Genomic DNA, 21,048 nt, shown 5'->3' with positions numbered 1-21,048 from the left:
GGACCTCAGAGTTCTCGTATGATTTAGAAAAATCAGGCTCCAATCGTATGTAGGGCTTTCAAAAGTGATAAATACGTGTGGGGGGCATTTCGTCTAACACCCTTCCGTCAAGATGAGGAGCAAGAAACTACAATTGTGACAGGGAGATCTCAAAGAGCGCAGCGTCTAAGAGCATGTCCTGGAGGAGGGAAGCAGAGCACAAGACCGCGTGTGGAACCATCAGGACCAAAAGAACAAAGGGCTGTCAACCCCGGGGTGTGTGCTCAGCCGACCAGGAAGCCATTGGAGGTAGAATACACAACGTCCGGTCTAAGGTGAACTTGGAGGCATCAGCTTAGAAATACATGAACAAGAGGGTTGGTTTTATTTTGTGAGTGCTGGTAAGCTCCTGATAGTTGAGGTGCAACTATTTGCATAGATTTACAGATGAGAAATATGGTTTTCTGAGGCCAAGTTAGCTGCTCAGAGATAGAGAATTTCTCTAGCATGCACAAAGCCCTGGGTTCCATTATAAACACTGAAAAAAAACCCTGTCAATTTCTATTTTTGTCTATGGTGAAGAAACAGAGGCACTTACTACAAGAACAGGGGTGGCTTCAACATCTGGTCGGCTATGCCAGGGTGCAGGCTTTAGCGAGCTAAAAAGTGGGCACATAGGAAGTGTTGAGAGTAGTAAATGTAACTAAACTCATTATAACTAAACTGGTCATAGTTTTATGGAAGAGTACATACATCGAAACTTAAGGTTTGCTGCTCTTAAACACTTTATTTCAATTATGCCAGCACCATTTACTGAAGAAGCTGTCTTTCTTTCATTCTATTTTTTAGCTCCCTTATCACAGATTAGATGCCTATAGGTCTGTGGGTTCATTTCTGGGTCTTCATTTCTATTCCATTGGTCCTCAGGTCTGTTGTACCAGTACCAAACTGTTTTAATTACTATGGCTTTGTAGTAGAGTTTGAAATTTGGTATTGATATTCCTCCTGCACTCTTCTTTCTGTTAAGGATTATGTTTGCTATTCGGGGTCTTTTATTGTTCCATATGAATTTTTGAATTGCTTCTTCTATTTCAATGAAGAATGAGGTTGGAATATTGATAGGTATCGCATTGAATTTGTAGATAGCCCAAGTATTGCCATTTTCATGGTGTTGATCCTTCTAATCCAGGAGCATGGGAGGTTTTGACAAAGGCAAACAATAAACAAAAATAGCAAATGGCTGATTTATGTCTAGCTTGTGGCAAAGAATGGAAAAACTTCAACTAGAACTTTGTGAATTTTTGTAATGAGGATGGTAGTTTAATGAGTCTTCAAGCTATGAAAATGTTGAGAAAACTGGACTTAGGATTTGCTTTGGGGATTAAAGAGTGTTGAAATAAGATAGATAGCTGTGCTTACTTTTCCTTCAATAGATTTAGAGCTATTTTGTGTTATAATAGTTGAAAGTGTTAGAAATATGGAATCTTTATAACTCCTAGGAAACTTTTGAAAGATGATTGCTGTCTAATACTTTCTAATCAACCTGGAGGTAAGGTCAAGAATCTGGTAAAGGAACTTATTAAGATATGTTGGAAATGAGAGACTACTAAGGACTTCTGACTGCGTAAAGATGGACTTCTTCACACTGCCATATTTTCTAGAAAGTTAAGTAGTAAGTTAAGTAGTTGTAAAGCCTGGGAAGTAGTATTATTTTTATGCAATATTTGTATTGGGTTGCATACCATGACAGGGTAACTAGAACCAGTTTTGAAAAGGTAATAACGTTTGTGAGAGTCTCTTCCTTAAATCTCCATAAAGGACACAAAGAATAATCAATATTATTATACTTACTGTGCCTTTATTTGACAACTTCTGAGAACAACCCTGGTTTATCAGCGAGGCTTAAGCATGTGTGTTCAATTGCTTCCATCTATTCTTCAAGCTACACCTTGAGGTCATTTACTTTAAAGAGTTTTAGCCAGTATACCACATACCACACATTTGTGTACTTAGATTATATGATTTGTTGTTCCTAGATTCAATCAATTAACTGTATAATATTGTTCACACACAGTGCAGCTCACGGGCCTCAGTGACACTTTACAATCACAATGAAATCATCACAGTGACCACAAATTCATGCTTAATTTCTCCAAACTGTCACTAAATTATGAGAAGCAGAGGAAAGCACACACATAGATGCACCATTCATTTATTTCTGATTGGCTTTGTGGGTGGTTAAGAACAATGGTGGTCTAAGATCCAAGATGGCAAGCTCAAGGAACACAATTGTTTTAATGTTATCATCAAACTTTGGCAGTGTTTTCTGTTGTAAATCTACTAGAGGCAATGGGAATTTAGAAAAATCACTTTAGGTTTCTCAAAATACTAGAAGAGTATTATTTTGCAGAGTTATTTCAACAAAATTCTCTGGAACAGGGCAGGTAGGAAGTGTGATCATTCTTTCCTACTCAAAATGAGACTGCTAGTAGTGTTTGTAAGATCAGGAAATACTTGTATTTGTTTTTGTAGTCTTTCAGATGAGCAAGATAGTGTTGCAAAATTCAAATTGCTGGTCACTTAGTTCCTTCACAGCAGAAAAATCACACCTGATACATTGACAGCAACTAACCTGTATTTTGATTCTTTCTGGAAACATCAGGCTGCTACAAAGAACTGACGTCGGGCTGTGGGCCCCACACATCAATCTCAGGAATATCTGTGCACCTTCCTTCTTTCCCCGAGATGGTTCCGATTTAACAGCCACGTTCATCTGCGCTACATGATATGGTAATGTTTTTACTGTATTCTGTTATAATTGCTTTGCTTTGTTGTTGATGTTTGTTTTTCAACCCTGCATGAACGTTACTATTCTGGTCATTTTTTACTATTAATAATAGCAGTATTACTAACAGTTCTGTAGTTTTGAACTCAGGATCTCATGCTTGCTGGCCAGCTGCTCTACCACTTCTAGCACATGTTCTAGTTTTCAAGTCTGGGTTTGTGTGATTGGTAACATATCACTTTATCCCATCTATGAGTAGACAGATTAAAATATTTAAGCCACTTACTGGATAGAAAATAGCAGGGAACATTTTTGTTTGTCAAATAATTTCCCAAGAACATAACAGCGAGTAGTCCTGAATTACCCACAGCCTGGACGATGGTAGAGAAGTTAACTATAAGAAGCACCCAGTGGCTGAAGGTGAAACAGATGCATATTAAAGCTCCTGTAAAGTGCTTAGCATTTGGTTATTTAGATCAACTCTAGACACGTCACATTAGACATCCATCAGTATGAAGCAAATTTGGAAGGGGATCAGTTTGTACATTATCTTACTAGCAATTTAGAAGAAAACAGGAGACTCTTTCTTTGGTTTATTCTTGTCTACCCAGTAGGGTGTAGGCAGGAAGGACTCTCTTGTTGTGGATGTGTGGTTACTCCCGCTTCATGCCCTGGGAAGCGAAGGCCATTCGTGTTTCTCCAGATGCTTCAGTGCCCATGTGGATGGCCAGCTGGCTGTATGCGAGGCCTACTTCTGACTCTCTTCTGTTCTATTGATCCCAACGTCCATTCCTTGCCAAAACCACACTACCTAAATATGAAAACCTCTGGGGTGAACGTACTATGTATGGAGAGATGGAGAGATGGATGGATATAAACCTTTAGTTGTTTGTAAATTTTTAGTGTGATTTTAAACATATGAGGGTAACTAAAGAATTTTTATGAGCTTAGGTCCTTTCGGTTTTTTTTTTTTTTAGTTTCTTTTTTAAACTTGAATCCATAACTCTAATCTTTAACCAATAGAATATATTTAACTTGTCTTCTCTAATTTAAATGCTTTCTTCTGTGTCTCTGTCTGTGTAATATATTAATCATCTATAAATTAGTATAAATTAACTCTAATTGTACTGTGTTCTCTGGTTTGAAATCAGTTCTATCAGGTACCGTGTACAGATGGCTTAGATACTCATTTATATTTCCACTCAATGATTTCAAATACAGGAGAGGGTCAAAATATCTGTTCCATTGATTTTTTTATGTAGTTCACTAAAACAACAAAAATAGTATCTAATTTTAGATTTCCCTGAACCATTGCATATCAAGATCCTCCAAAATTGATCTGAATGCTTCCCTTATTCATATCATTCTTGCCCATATTTTACATAAAGTAATGAATTCTGTATGTGTTTGCAGTTAAGGAAGCATGTGGTGAATTGCTACTGTGCCCGACGCGAGTTTACATGTGTCACGTGCACTTGCTGAGGGCACAGGAGTCTTTGGTGATATGGATTTGTTCTGCTCAGGATGCCGCCAGCACCCAGCATCCACTCCCCCACTGTCCACTCCCCCACCGTCCACTCCCCCACCATCCACTCCCCACTGTCCACTCCCCCACCGTCCACTCCCCACTGTCCACTCTCCCCACCGTCCACTCACCCACCATCCACTCACCCACCGTCCACTCCCACTGTCCACTCCCCCACTGTCCACTCCTCCTCCGACACCAGCAAGGTCTTAGTGCTGCCTCTTCCACATTAACCTTGTTCAGAATTTGTCCTGCCACATCGTAAGTTGCTGATGGCCACGGCAGCCTCCACCCGGCCTCACCATGTGGTTCTGTTTTAAGATCTCTTGTGTGTTCCTGACTGGAGTTCCTGCTCATAATTACTCATGCCCAAGACCCCACCCGGATGATGCTCTCCAGTGTCAGTGTCCTAAACTTAAAACCCACATCCATCAACTGATCCAAGGCAATATTCAGACTCATTATTATGATACGGGCAAGCTACATTTACACTCCAAATTATTCCAGTTTTAATTTTATAAAAATGATAAGACATCAGATGAAGAGCTCACTCAAGATCTCCTTAATGCAGTGACAGCAATCAAAGTTAAGAATACTAGCAGCTTGCTTTACCGTGGTTATCTGTGCATGGTACTGCTCGATGTATTTTCATAGTATCCTTAATATGCAAAAATTCTATGAGGGTCCACAGGAAATAGCAGTGTTCAGGGTGATAGAAAAAACAGCAAGATACGTTTGGCTCGCAGAGAACAAAGTACTGATAAAGATTGCAGTTGATCAGGGTGAACGGTCACAGACTTTGTTAGACCAGGTATGGCTCTGCAGTTGGAAGGATGAAGTCCTGTTGTTTCTCACTCTTGAAAATACTAACACATTGCTGAAATGGGGGTTTCAGTAAGTGTGTCTGCTTTGCTAAAGTTCAGAATCCACTCTGTGTCCTGTGGTTACTGTTCTGATAGGCAAAGGCTGGCAGAAGGGAATGGAAGGTCACCATCAGCTCCCATGTTTATCCATCATTAGTCCAGGTGGCTCTGGGAAGAGTCATTCACTTTCTCACTAATAGGAGGATCTCTACCCTCTTCCCTGTGAGAGACATGTATTCGCATTCAGCTGAAGTCACCTAAAGCAAATGCCTTCATGAGTGGCCATTACCAACTGTCTTAGAAATATGACACATAACCAGGGGGTATTTCAGCATGCCTTGTCACCCTCTTGCCCACCATACGGACGTCCTGTGTCCTCTTGCTGTTTGCTAGCTACTCTGCTGGCCTTGTCACCCAGGCTTCCCGGACTCTCAAGAATTTCTCTAAGTGCAGGACCCTTGCGTGGTGCATTTTCATTGCTTCCTGCTCTCCGTTTGGAGATGACTCCTCTGGGCTCCTTAGAGAGATCTAATTATCTTAAGAAAATCACCCACCCACCATTAGTCCATCTTCCCAGGGGACTTTCTGTATTTTTAATTAGCCACATCCTTTAATACAATGGAATGTGATTCTTCCTTCAAGTCTCACCAGGGAGAATAGGATCTCTCCTCAAGAGCCGTCACTAATTCATCTGAGTACACTTGCTTCTTCCTGCAGCTTCTGGGATGGTGTAACTTTCCATAAATATTGAACTACACATTTTATTAATGATGTGTGTGTGTGTTCAAACAACATAGAAATTCAACTACCAAGAATAAGGATATGATTCTATTTGCTGTGTTTAGTGGATTTTGTTGAAAGTTTGAGGATTTTTCTCTTTTTTAAAATGAAATGTATTCGTTACCATATAACATTCACAGTGCTAAAAATGGCCAGCCTTTCAAATGTAGTAGCTATTGATTATTATAAATTTCCATATTTTGTGCAGATTTGGTTGAATTATCCAAGTTTCATTTTTTACAACTAAAACAATCAGACAAACATAAATCATGACAGAAAAGGGATCATAAATGGTATGATCTCAGCTTCAACAGAGCTGCCAGAATATTTGATGTATACTCCACAATCAAAATCTGTGCATGTAGATATCTTGAGGGAATTTAAAACTTACTTATTAATTCCCATTAAGAATCTCTTTCCATCCTGCAGAGAGATAGCAAATGACAATGTCTACCAAGAGCATTTTTTCTGGTCATTTTAATCAATCCCATCTTCTCAATTCTGTAGAAAGTGGGATTATCATTTTGTGAAAATAGGAGAATTTAAGAGATTATTTAGAGTATTTGAAATTGAATGTGATTAAAATAGGAACAGGGTGGAAATTGATTTGCTTTTGCAATAAGGCAGTAGGGGAAGTATTTTTGGGCCAATGCTCTGGACAGTAGTTGCTGGCTAGATGATTTTCCTTGGGATGTTATATCTTTTGTGGCATAGGTGATTCTTCATACTGCAGGGCTTTGTTCTGAACACAGGGTAGCTCTTTCCCATCCCAGGGAGTTTGGCCTACAAACGCATAGAGTGTAATTCAGTGGTACAAGACTTTCAGTTGGAGATGCAATAAAAGTAGAGACAGGGAAGCTCGGGTAGGGGACACGTCCAGAGAGGATACCATGTGCTGTCAAGATGATCGTGCCCAAACATGTGACAGGAAAACGTACAAAGTGTGGCAGCAGTATCTCACTAGGGAGAGAAAGGAATGCTTTCCCCTAAGAGGAAGACATTAGGAATTAGCTGTGTGAAGACACCAGATAGGCAGTGCTCTTCTCAAAAGTCTGTGACTGCAGGAGACACGCTCGACTCCTGTCTTTCCCTTTCTGACATGAGCACCACGAATGATGGGTAATGGGTGTAAGGTCCGCTCCTGGATGGCCAGCAGACTCCACCCTCCTCGCAGCAAAGTCTCCACCCATTACCTGCATTACCTAGGCAACTGGGACACCTGGAAGAGGTCACACCTGCATCCACTGAGGTCACATCTGAATTTGATGTGGCCACACCTTTCCCCGCCCATACCCTACATAAGGCCTAGCCCAGGCCCAGACGCTCTCTTGCTCTTCTTTTCTAGCTCTCTCTGCTCTCTCTCTGCTCTAGCTCTTTCCTCTCTCTTTCCTCTCTTTCCCAGCCATGTGGAGTGCCAACCTTGCCTGGTCCCAGCAGGTCTACTGAATAAACCTACCCCTTACCTGAATACCACGTGAGTGCTGCTGCAGTTCTTATTCGGCTACCTCTTTTTAAAAACCTAACAATGGGTATCCATCCTGCAGTGACATCATTAATAATGTCATCCGTAGATTGTAGCTTAAACCAAGAACCACAGGAAGAAATTGGAAAGAAGAATCCAGGGTGGAAGGGGACGAGGGGGAAGGGAAAGAGAGACCAAGCTTCCTGAGGGTAGAACAAAATGGAAGTCTTCACAAAGCTAGTCTTCAAGTTTTAGCATACAGCTCATACTTTGTGCAGATTCTAGTATTGTTTCAATCCACTGTCCAAACAACATGATGTTGAAAGACAGGCAAATGAAAAATGGTGATGAGAGCCTATGTGGTAACTTACCTTCAGGTCACAAACAATTCACATATTAAATGTCCCTATCAAAGCCTAGTTAGCCAAATCTTGATAGTTAAGTCCCAGACTCACACTCATGGGCTTGGGCAAGGGAGACTCTCCCGGGTGACTTTGGGCGCTTGATTCCTAATGGTTTAGCCACTGTGGAATAACAACTATCATCTATGGCTTAGCTTGTCTCTAAAGACCTCTTTATTGACCAGTCACTGGTCAGTCCAGTGTGCTTTCTGGCTGAGCAATACAATCACAAGCTAAAGAAGGCAATTGCATGGCCTCTGGTCCATCCATACCTATGTGAAAGCAGACCTGTTTTTAAAGTCTCTGCAACCTAGGATTGGTTAAATTTAGGAGGTACAGATTGTGTATAATTTGTACCATTCCAGATTATTTATTTAGATATTTAGTCACATAATGTATAGCTGACATTGCAAATCAGCTCTTTGTTTAATGCACAATGTTTATTTTTGTGTTGAAAGGAGGTGAATAATTGAAAGACAAGAAAACAAATCGCCATTCTGTTATTAGAGAAGCTATCCTTCTATGTGTCATTTCCTCTCATTTTGCAAGAAACCAGCCTGCTGATTTCTCTTTCCCTCCAGGCCAGAAAGATCTCATTATTGAGACCACCTACAGATGGGGTGATTGAAATTTTGAATCTGTGCATAATCACCTCATCATTTTGATCTTTTTATGCAAATCTCTAGACAATCATGGACATTATCCTAAGCAAAAGCTTAAGCAGTTCACTGTTAGCCCTAATTGTGCACATTTTTTATGTCCTACATAAATCTAAAATGTCACTAGTTAAGCCAGTGTTCTCTCAGTATGAGAAACTCTACTGTAAATTTTATGGTTAACAGATTATTGTACTCAGTGCACTTCACAAAGTATCACAAAATAATACACTTGAGAGATTTTGTCTGTGCATAATGTGTTACGTTTTGATTGATTTAAAAATGTTTTGCAGTTCACATTTAACTTCTGTTTTATTTTGTAAATGTATTATTGGTCTGATAATTAGTGTATCTTTCTTGTGAAGTAGGAAATAACTTTTCAACATTCAATGGATTTAGATTTATATTAATTATTTTGTATTAAGAATTGTATATATTGATGTGCCAAATTATTCATGTAAAAGAGAATAGTTCCCTTAAAAACACAAAGGTTCTTGAGGACATTACAAATTAATTTTTCCGTGTATTAAAATTTTCATATAATTATTCAAAGGCAATTTTACAATCCAAAAATTTGTTGTAAAGATTTGGAGTAATACACAAATTTTTGTTATGAAATATTCTTAAAGTTGACACTTTGATATCATAAAATTTATAATGTATATGCATTTTGAGTTATATGGTACAGAGGCCTTATTTTTTCTACTCTTATGGCTTCGCCTATTTCATTTTAAGTTACAGAGTGAAAAGCAGTCACATTTTCTTTTTGAAAAGAAATTCTGTCTTTGTGGAAAATATCAAATAAAAAAATTAGAACTTGTCATTCCCTTGTACAATATTTTTGGAAGTATAAAAGCTCATAAACTTCTGCCACAAAACAGAAGTCACTGACAAGGAACAAATTAGCAATAGCAAGGAAAATATGATAATTTCTAAATAATAAATTTCCATTTAACCTCTTTTTAAAGTATTTACCTGTTTTACTCTTACAGGCATGAATATTAGTTAAGTCTACAACATTAAGACTTAATGAAAAGACATGTTTTACAACAAAGAGTCCCCTCCCTGAATAAAGACACTTCATTTGTACTTCTCTCTCTGCCATACTTATTCTCTCTGTCCTTTTTGTATCAGTGCATGCCTGATTAAAAGAAGTTTTTAAATTATAAAATGTGTATTGGCATAAAAAATTACATTTTTTTACCTTGGAGTTTGGAATCCACATTTTGCCAATATCAGCAATGAAAATATTTGTAAGAGATTCATCATCTGCTAAGAAAAAAATATCAATACAGATATACATTAATTCACACTTGTAAATCACTAAATAGTTGGTGAGTGCTCACTCAACAAATCCTTTCAAAGGTTAAAGTTGAGAGCCTTTTAACAGTCACCCTTATTTAATCACAAATATGATACCTAACACCCATATTATGCAAATAATTATGTTAGGTTATTTCAACTGTTACATTTCTATTTTTAAGGTCAGGAATATTTATGTAGTACCCTAGGGTAATAATAACTATTCAGAAAACTAATTCACAAAGATACTGATGGAGCTATTTGCAATGGCAGATTTAGCTGACCTGAATCTCACTTTTCCTGTTTCTTACTTTATTCTTTGAGATGATCACAGCAAGAAATGCACAAAAATGTGAAGGAGGGATAAGAAAGAAAAAGAAGATACTTAAATAATTTATTTAACTGCATATAAGCAAGATTTCATTTAGGATTTCCTTCTTTTTTTGAAATGTTGGTAAATGTAGAGGAATAATTTTTACTTGTATAAGTTGGTGAGTTCAGTAACCCTCATCTGATCTAGTCTTGGTAAATGCTCCTATACATTTCTTCAGATCACATGTTGATGGCCCTTCCTGGCTTTGTAAGATTAATTGATTTATTTTTATGTCTGATTTGGGTAAAGACATCTCAGGGAAGCTGGGAAAGTGGCTCAGTGGTAGAGTGTTTACCTTGCATGTATGAGGCCCTGGGTTCGATTCCTCAGCACCATATAAGCAGAAAATCCCAGAAGTGGTGCTGTGGTTCAAGTGGTAGAGCGCTAGCCTTGAGCTGAAGAGCTGAAGGACAGTGCCCAGGCCCAGAGTTCAGGTCCCATGACCGACAAAACATAAAATGACATATCAGTCCTCCATCAGAAAACATCACACCTGGCTTAGTAATCTAACACATGATCATCGAGGAACAAAGAACAGAGAACAGAAGGTGCAAAACTCAACGTTTGGAATGACTTACCATTTCACTTGCCCAGTCCAGTCTTTTTCACTTGAGCCACTGAAAAACTCCCCAACCAGGAACACAGCGTGCTGTACCCTGCTTCAGGACACCTCTGCTACAGGGAGTGAGACCTGGCAAGAAGCAAAATGCTTACTGCATGTGTATCTCTCTCATTCACCAACTTCAAGGTCAGGAAAGCGCAGAAGTCTACCTGCTGTGCGTGGTATTCTTCCTGAGGACCAGGGTTTTAGTTTCAAAACTTAGAAAAAAATCTTTTCTGAAAATTGCTATAGGGATTTTCTTTTAACCTCGGGCCTTTGATAAATTGAGGCATCATGTCAGTTTTCTACACATTATTTCTGTTGTGTGTGTGTGTGTGTGTGTGTGTAAAGTCAACTATTGTTTAATATCACTGGGTGTAAAGAATACATTCTGAGCATTAGTTAACTATTATTATTCTTTTATCGTGTGTCTCAGATTCCTAGTGCATGTGCAGTAGTATCTCTAAGTAAAGCTTAGCTTTTCATAGAATCTGCTCCAGAGCCTGTGCCTTCTGTGGGAGGAAAAAAAACTCACTGGTGCTGCCCGTTTATGAGAAGTGGTGAGGTTTTCTGAGTCCCTGACCCCTATAATGTTTGATGTTACAGTCTGCCAAGGCAAACCCAGCTCTGTGGCCTGCAATTCCTGAATCATCTACTCAGTATGCCATCCTGCATAATGTCATTAGACTTTCTTAATGTCAATGCTGTCACTTGAAAAGCCACCAATACTTTGCTTACTGCAGTAAAAACAAACTCCAACTTCAGCAGGTTTCAATTAGACCACTGATTTGAAAAATCAATTGAAATAATTTCTATATGTTTTTACAATCCTTCTAACATCAAAGGATAGTAACTATGAAAAGTGTTTTTCATATTTACTTCTGCTCTTATGGTAAAAATGTGTACACATATTTATATTTATATGTATCTGTACATAAATATACAACCATGTTCCTGGTAATCTACTTGGATGGTGGTATGGTTTCTCAATCTTGTTGACAAATGGTCTTTACCATAACAATAGGTTGGCTTCTACCTATATTGTCATACAGCCATTCAGATGCTTTTAGGAATTATCGCTTATTGCTATGGCTTAAAAATGGAATGTACTCCTTCCTCTTCCAAGTAGTTATGCGCATGCCTTTAATCTCAGCATGGGACACCAACAGCACAAGTGTTTTCACTGAGTTGAAGCAATGTATGATCCCTACCAAAAGACTGGACATTATCCTTATTAAATGTGTCTATTTGGTAGTATTTAGGATCATGTCATAGGAAATCCTCTGCTCTGAGACTTAGAAGTGTCTGAGTTGTGGGTTTTTATTTTTTCCATCAAGATTTCCATTTCATGCTCAATAGCCAACTGCACATTAGCATTTTGCTTTTCAGGAAATTCTATCCAGGCAGATGAAGCAGGTGAATAAATCCATTCTAATGCTATAAGACTAATCAACCATTAAAACTGTTCACCTAAATATGCTCTGCTGCTCCTTTATATTCTCTTCATTGCGCTTTCTTAACAAAATAGCAACTCCAGGTAAATGCAGCATTTCGCAGGCAGAATGTACCTGAAAAGGGAATCTGAAAAAAAAAATCAGTGTTACCTGATTAACTGCTACCTTGAAGGTCCATAGGACAATTGGTGTTATTTGCCTCTCAAATCCATTCACTCACCCACTCTACTAATTGATTGTCTTTCTCCTCTCCTCCCTGCTGAATCCATTTATAAGGCTCCCTCACCACTACATCCTTTCTACTTCCAGGTAAAAATGGAAGTAATCTTACCAAACTCTTCACTTCCTTTTACATTCTTTTTTGTTCAAATTTGTTTTGTGCTATTACAAGACAACCATGCACATAACTTATACACTGTGGGGGTTAACTTCTCATGGCTACGGAGACGGCAACAATCAACATAATAGGGCTGTCATGTGATGGGGGCCATTTTATTGTCCAATGAAGGAGAGAGGCCAAGAGAACTCCATGCTTGGAGTTCTGTCCACGAAAAAAATTTGGATTTGGTTTAGTTGGTGCAATTTGTGATTTCATCTTCTCCAGCTTACTAACGGAAGCCTTCATGAGCTCATTGAAAAGCAAAGGACATTTTGGAAAAGTGAAGATTCAGCAGAACTATTTTGAATTTCAGCAACATTCTCGGATCTTGCCTAACTCTGTCTTACAAGAGCCATGATAAAGTTCTGAAAGTTCTGGATTTCAGCAAAGGGCTGCATTTTATAAGATGTCATTCTAATAATTGATTTATCCCATATGTTTCTTACAATCCTGCTTAGAGTTTCTCATTCTGCAAATCCTAAATCCTTCTAAAGTACCCTTCTAGGAAGTATGAAAGAAAGGGATAGACAGATGACAGAGAGAGAGAGAGAGAGAGAGAGAGAGAGAGAGAGAGGAGAACAGAAACAGTCAGAGCGAATAAGAGGCCTATGTACTCATCAATAAGTAAACCCAGAATTTTTACTTGAAACCTAGAAAATTACTTGGCATCCAGGGAATTCCTTTGGGTTGATATTCTCTCACAGAATTTCTCTGTTCTGAATTAAAATAAATTACTTAATTAGCTAATTTTGCCACTCACCAGGATAACTAAGTGCACAAATAAAAAGCTCAAGGCCTCATGCTGTCATTCAGCTTACTGGTTAACAGACAGCATCCTACCATTGCACCATATCTCCAGTCTGGCTTTTGCTGCTGATTATGGAGATGGAGTCCAGTAGACTTCTCTGCGTGAGCTGGCTTCACACCATGATCCTATCACCTCAGCCTGCTGAGGAGCCAGGATTAGAGGTGAGGAGTCCCAGTTGCTCACTTCCTTAAATGTTAAGGGCAATGCTTTTCCCAGTGATAGACTGGGATCATTTCTTTAGTTTCCAGTCTTGTGCGTTTCCCTTCCAGTTAAGACATTCTTCAGGCTTAGGACCATTTAGCAGGACTATATTTGAAGCCTCAGGTAGATGAAATGTCAAAATGTTAGCTTGTCAAAAACTTTGTGAATATCTTATATTTTTATTAACGTATTAAAAACATACTTTTAGTAGCAAGCTCAATCCTTTGAGGCCGTATAAATAATAATTCAACAGTTTCATGTGAAGCAAGTAATAAATATGTTTATTTGACACATTCATAAACAATAATGAGGTTTAGGACTAAAATAGAAGTCGATCACATTTACTTTGCATCTACACTGCCATTAACTTAATAATGTGAGACATTTTTATTAACCTGTGAGTTCCACTTGTTTGTTTTATTGTCTCCCAGAATGACTGCTTTTTCAGTACTGTTGATTGGTCCTCTGTATTTAAATAATTAACTGCACTGTCTCAAAGCTTTTCTCCACAAGGGAGCTAAAAATTTATGTATTTATTTATATATCCCCGGAAAGAATGACACTCATTTAAGATACAATAAAAAGAATCTGTCTCTTTTAACTATTCCTTTAAAAAGTGGCCAATTCCTAGAGACAATCCTAATTATTTAATCATTAAAAAATAATACAATTTCAATATTTAAGTGAGTATAAAGTGGAGAATGCTGGGTGGTATTTTCATAGTATACAGCTAAGTAGATAGATGATTTGGGAAGTAATAATTGTCAAAAATATTTTCATTCTACACAGTTTTCTATTAGGAATAAGATTTACTTAATGGATGCATATTATTAGGGAATAGCTTATCCTATGTAATATTCAAAATAGTTACATTAATTTAATGAAGATACTAATGGTAGTACGTAACTATAAATATGGTTGAACTTACCCAGGCTAAACAAATCACCAACAGAGTTTTCCAATGGAGTAATGAGAAAGTCTTTGAAAACACCTATAGTAATTTTCAGGCTAAGTTTTAACTTGGATTTCCCCAAAACTCTACTTGGAGTTCTGTTCCTTGAGGAAGAGTTTGGGTTTGATTCTCCCAATGATTTCATGGTGTCCAGCTTGCTCAGTTGAAATCTTCTTGAGATTAGATTACCAAGAAGAACTGGAGAATCAGCCCAGCAAACATTCTACAACCCTATTTGGAACTCTCAGTTCACGTCTTGACTTTCATTAACTCTTTTCCCATCTGCAAGGATTATGAAAAGGTCTACAAGTGCCAGGTTTCATCAAAGGGCTGGATTTCATAAGTCACCTTTCCAACCATAAAACTCCTTTCAAACAATAGCTGTGTTTCTTATAGTCTTGCTTAGAGTTTTACATTATGCAAATTCTAAATCTTACCAGGATATCCTTCTAGGAAAGATGTCTCCTCCTGTTTCAGCCAGTTGTACAAATTAAGTTGCTTTTAATGTCAGAGAATATGGAACAGCTTTCTTTAACTGTCTACACTTCTAGGAAAGAGGAGGCAAGTTATTCTTGGGCCTGCTTTTTGACCTGGCATTCTCTGTACTGACATAGTATATCTACTTCTTCTCCTTGAGATGGCGTCTCAGACTTTTCTGCCCTGGTTGTCCTTAAACTATGACCCTCCTAACCTCAGCCTCCCACATAGTTTAAGATGATAAATTCTTCCCCCCTCCCCCAGGCTCCCTAGTTCTCTGGCTTTGCTGAAGCTGCTCTCAAGGTTTTGTCCTCATTTCTTCAGCCTTCCAGGAATCCAGGATTATAGAAATTCCTTACTAGCACCCACAAGTGAGAGTTTCCGCTCTTAAAAGCTCAGGCCTCAGCAGTGATTTTAAACAAGAAATCTCTCTTGTGGTCTGAATTTGGGAATAATCGTTAGGCAAATAGCCTAGAATTATCCATTCACTCCAGCATCCTGGGGCTGGGGGGGGGGGGGGGGGGGGGGGGGGCCGCCGGGCTCTGAGCAGGCTCTGAGCAGAGAACCTTGTTAAGTCCTTCCTGGTAGAGTGGCACTCTCTCACGTGTTGCCACCAGAGTTTAGTGACTACTAATTCCACATCCCTGTTCTGATCATCGAACCTGTTAAAAACATGAAGTTGTATTTCCAGTATTTTACAATTTGCACTTGCCTATGTTTTGCATTGAAGTGTATCGTTTTATCAGTGAGGTTGTTTGTTCTTTACATTAGCCTTTTTTTCTTCCAGTATCCCAAGCAGTTACAAAATCAAAGGCGACCTATACATAACAAAGAATGGTGACACTGATGTTTGGGGGAAAAGAAGGAACGCTGATTTTTCAGGTGATATCTGCGGAATCGGCACCAGGTTTCATAATAAACGAGGGTACCGTGTGTACCTTGTGAAAAATCAGTCTTTGGATTTATAAAAGGCCTTTCTCCACAGAGCAATAAAATCTCGATTTTAATATTTGAATTATGCTGGAGAAGAGGATACAGGGCTTGTCTTCTCTAAGAAGTCTGTATCATTTGAGGTTTACTGTGATGAGCTGGTGCAGTGTGAGTATGGAGGAATGCACGGACCTCAAGGCTGGAGACACAGGGGAACAATTCAGAACCAATCATAGCTGAAGCCCAGGAGCAAACCCCCTCCAGCCCCAGGACCAAGGTGGGAACATTTGAACTACCGCTTACGAAAATTGTTAGACTCTCAGGCTAGATGAATTTCCTATTTCAAAACTTAAAAGAGGGATTGCTTGTATCCTCTCACTATACAATTCATCTGTGTTTTCCTTCCAAGAGCCTTGTGGCCTCAGAGTAAAGATCTTCAGGAAACCCCTCCCTCTTTTTACCTCTCACCAGGCATGGTGGTGAGAGTCAGGCTCCAGCAGTCTGGGTTACGCTAACACACTACAGCTGAGCCACCACCTCAGCCCTTTAGCCCTTCTGCTTACTACTGTTTTAAACAAAGCTGTGGTGAAGATGCTTTATACTCATGTCTTTAGAGGAGCAGCTTGAATTTCTCATGCAATAGTAAAAAGAGTGAACTAGGCCCTGAGAGGAGACTGGAGCTGGGACAGCTTCTTTAAAGGTTTTGTTTTTGTTTTAGGGATTTTAGAGAAAAAAAAAAAAAAAAAACCTTGGCTCCAACCAGCCCAATTCTTGAAATGAAAAGAATGCCTCTAGGTCCCCCTCCCCTTAACTTAACCCACCTTCCTTGTTTTGTTAAAGACTGACCGATTAAATGGGTAGCCAGTAATCCGGCTCATGCTGGCATGCTGGCTGGCATGCTGGCATGCTGGCTGGCATGCTGGCCATATCCCCAGTTTACTATAAACTCTACCTTTTTCACATGCTTATGTTAAACTCCACTAAACTACTTTGCGTATGTTCACCTTAAGCTCTGCTTTACCATTGAATTTGCGAGTCATTTAAACCAAAAGTGATAGGCTGGTTCAAACAGCCATTATGTGACAAAGTGTAACCTCACTGGCCACCAGCGTGTGGTCTGGTATGACTGTGCAATCTTTTGGGTGTGTGACAATCTCATTGGTCGCCTACGTGACCAGGCTTCACCTTGTGATTTTTGCCTTTAAAAACCTAAGCATGTGGGCTGCTCCGGGTGGCAGTATCAGCTCCCAAGCCTGTGCTGCGGCCCTGGCCGGTCAGTGTAGGAACCTTCTCAATAAAGTTGCTTCTTTAATATCAACTTTGTTGCGGTGGGCTCTGTCACTCCGGACGACTAGGTGGGCTTGCCTGACTGAGTAGGGGTCTTCCTACTACAAGAGGAAATGCAGGAATGCTCTCTTTGCCTTACACAGAAGAAACAGCTACAAATGTTTCAAGATGAAGTATTCCCCTGCCACAAAGAAGCAAATAACAAAGCAACGAAGAGATATTGCTAGAAGCAGCAATGAGAGGCATGCAGAACAGACAAGTGAACCAGAGAATGGAAGCCCAGCACCAGTTCCCAAAGCCGTTCTAAGGAGGAAGCAGCAAGATGGACAGATCCTCCAATCCAGGACAGACCGCTGTGGAATGCGTCGATGGTGGAGTCTCTCTTCTTCCCGTTAACGAGAGTCAACATTATCTTTAGAATAATTGGGAACATCATCGGAAATGTGATAGTATTTTTTTAATGTGAAAATTAGAACATCACAGGGAGTCGAGAGATGTGGAAACAGAAAATACCAAATTGGAGTTATGTAGGTGAGAGTCAAGAACATGGAGAGAGCAAGACAAAAGACACCCAGCTTCAGGTGTTCCCACAGCCTAAGTGACACACCCCAACCTACCTTTGTGTAGATTTGAGTCTCTGCTGAGCAGGTGTGAGGGATGGATGACAAGCTATTGAAAATGTTTTTCTTGCATCAGGAAATCAGTGACACGTGCTAAAATTTTCATCTGTGGAACAGAGTGACACACGCTAAACATTTTAATTTGTAAAGAAAACCAGAGAGAAAAGCATCACTTAGGAAATTATGAGAAACCACTCCTCGGTTTTCGGAAGGATTTTGAGGAGGATTGGTGTTATTTCCTCATGTCTTTATCGAATCCAGCAAGGAAGCCATCCAGTCATTGCTGTCCTATTTTTTGGAAAGGAACTGGCTCTATATTTTGGAAAGGAACTACAATATCCTGCTAGCTCTTCATCTGTTAAGGTTTTCTTTTTCTTCATGATCCAAGGTTGGTAGTTGTATCATTCTAAGAATTTTTCTGTTTCTTGCAGACTACCTGATATTTGGTATATAGCTATGCCTAGTCATGTAATCATGTACTGTATGTTTTCAGAAGTATCAGGTGTGAGGTTGGCATCCTTCATTTCTGATTTTATGTGAATCTTCTCCCAGCCCCAACCAAAGCAATATCACTTAGTTTTTCCACAAATTACTTTATTGATTTAATTCTTTATATCCTCCCTTTATTCATAAAGTTCCGCTGCGATGTCTTTTATTTCCTTCCTTCTGTTACCTTTGTGCTTAGTTCATGTTTCTTTTTTTCCTTAGGTTATAACAGGAAGTTGCTTATGTAGGATACTTCTCCCCTTTGTTAATATAATCCAGGCATTTAATATTCTAAAAGTCTTCCATATGTTATGCTATGTTTTCATTTTTTATTTATTTGAAGATATTTCTTTAATTGTCCTAAAAAGTTCTTGATACATTGCGTGTTCATGCAATTTCATGTAAATACACCTATGACTTTTGTCTCCTCTCCTCTCTTCTCCCTTCCTCTCCCCTCCCCTCTCCTCCCTTCTCTTCCTCTCTACTCCTTCCTTCCCCTCTGCTCTCTTCCTCTTCTCCCCTTGCCTCTCTCTTGCTCTCCCCTCCTCTCCCCTCCTTTCCTCTCCTTCTCCCCCCTCCTCCCCTCTCCTCTTCTCCTCTCCTTGCTGTCTCTTGTTCTCCTCTCCCCTCCCCTCCTCTCCTACTTCCCCTCTCCTCTCTCTTTCCCTCCCCTCCCCTCTTCCCTTCCTGTTCCTTTCTTTAGTTAACATAAATTAATTCTAAAAAGGCATTTCTTTGTATGTTTGCATTCATAAAATCCTGATCTTTCTTGTGGCCACGTTCACATCATCAGATATACTTGGAGGTGCTATGAAAACCTGCGTTGTGGTCTTAACAATGCGCACGTCTGCAGGAACACCGGGTGCACACTTGGGCAGAGCAGGCGCTCTGCTGCCCTTGGGTGCAGTGCTCAGCGCCTATCCAGTGCTTCCATTTAATCTAACGTGTAAACCAGGTCGCCATTTCCTTATTGACTTTCTGTCCATATGATCTGTCTGTTGTTGTGTGTGGATTCGGCCCTACAGTACGCTTGTCTCCTTCATGAATTTATTACACACATTTTTGACCAAACAAAGCTCAAGAAATGTGAAGGAAAAACACAAAAAGAAATTCAAGAGCAAGCAAACAAATGTAAATCCTCTAGAGTGCACCATGCAGCTCAGACCGTGTGGAGAAACTTTTAGTCTGTCCCTTATTACAGTGAGTGGAGCTTAAATGATTGCATTCGCCTTGTTGTGTCATTTACTGCATCTATGCATGGAGTTTTGTGAACTTATGCCTTCTCAAAAGTACACAGTAGTTAAAAAGTTAATGTCTTTAGGTAATAAAGTGCAAGTTTGAGGATTGTTGAAAGCCAGAATGTCTTTAGCAGAAGTTGGATGGAATGGTGGGAAAAATGAATCAGGGGATCAGAAGATGGTTTGTGAATCCGTGCATACCAGGCACCACCAGATCCACTACAGTCTCCTTGCAACCACATGGCTGCTAGTAACAAGGGCATTAGTAGACGGTTGTCAGTCTCTCTCTTAATAATGGCAAGTATTTGCTTTGTGTATCTCATATTAGGTGCATGCATGTTGATAATTATCGTATGCTCTTGATGGCATGCAACCTTCTTGATATCACAATGTCTACATTTCCAGTTTGTCTGTTCAAGTCTATTTTCTCTCAATTTAATGGTAGCTGCCCCAACTTCTAGTTAGAGAGCTGGCCGGATAGAAATATTACTAATGGTTACAAAGAGTGCTGAAATCAATAAGCTACCCTGCAGGGTGTTTTAAAGGGTGTGTGGTGCATCTTTCTCTAGATCTCCAAATAGATGGTGTCCTATTAGCAGGGCTCCCCTGGTCCATGAATCAATGCACTCAAGACGGACTTTAAATCACCTGCAAGAGTCACAAGCAGCAATGAAGCTCAGCAAGTGTTTACCACAGGGCAGCTGTGGAGCTAGCACACTGATGGATTCTTTTCTTTTAGTGATCCCTCCCGTAGTTCTCTGAGAGATATATGTGATTATCACTGTTCATTTGACAAGCACGGGAATTAACAAGGCTTAACACCATTAGGCTGACCTGTGTGATGTTGATGACGTGGTGAAACTCCCGGGCTAGATGCCACCACAGCCAAGTTGGTAGAGGGGAATCCTGACAACACCTGATTCGTTCCTTTTGCTATGAAGAAAGCATGTTCAGGGCCCAAGTGTTCAGATTCTATTATCTCTTCAGTGCAGAAGTACTTTCTCAAAAAATGAAATATATACATATATATATTATAAATTTCTAAATTCTTCATCATCTCCCTATTGTGACACAAGTAGGAATGGATTATTTTTACTTTTTTGGATAGATAACCATTTTCTCTGTGACTTCTACCCATTTCCTGAGTCTTCCTTTGCTGGTATTTATATGACTGATCTTTCATTCACCTAGAAACCTTCTTGTTTCTTGTTCTCCAAGGGAAAAACCTGTACCAGTAATGAGCCTTGAACCTGGGCAATGTCTCTTAGCTTTTTCTCTCAAGGTTGCTTCTCTATCATTTGACCCATAGCTCCACTGCTGAGTTTTTGGTGGTTAATTGGACCTAAGAGTCTCATAGACTTTCCTGCCCAGGCTGGCTTTAAACAGTGTTCTTCAGATCTCTGCCTCCTTGGAAAGATAGAATTACAGGTGTGAGTTGGTGGTCCCCATGGGAAATTTTCTCTGAAAACACCTATATTTCTAGCAAAGA

The sequence above is a fragment of the Dipodomys ordii genome, unplaced genomic scaffold (genome assembly GCF_000151885.1).
Source record: "Dipodomys ordii isolate 6190 unplaced genomic scaffold, Dord_2.0 Scaffold35, whole genome shotgun sequence".
In the NCBI taxonomy this organism is placed as follows: Eukaryota; Metazoa; Chordata; class Mammalia; order Rodentia; family Heteromyidae; genus Dipodomys; species Dipodomys ordii.
This window is presented reverse-complemented; position numbering follows the sequence as displayed.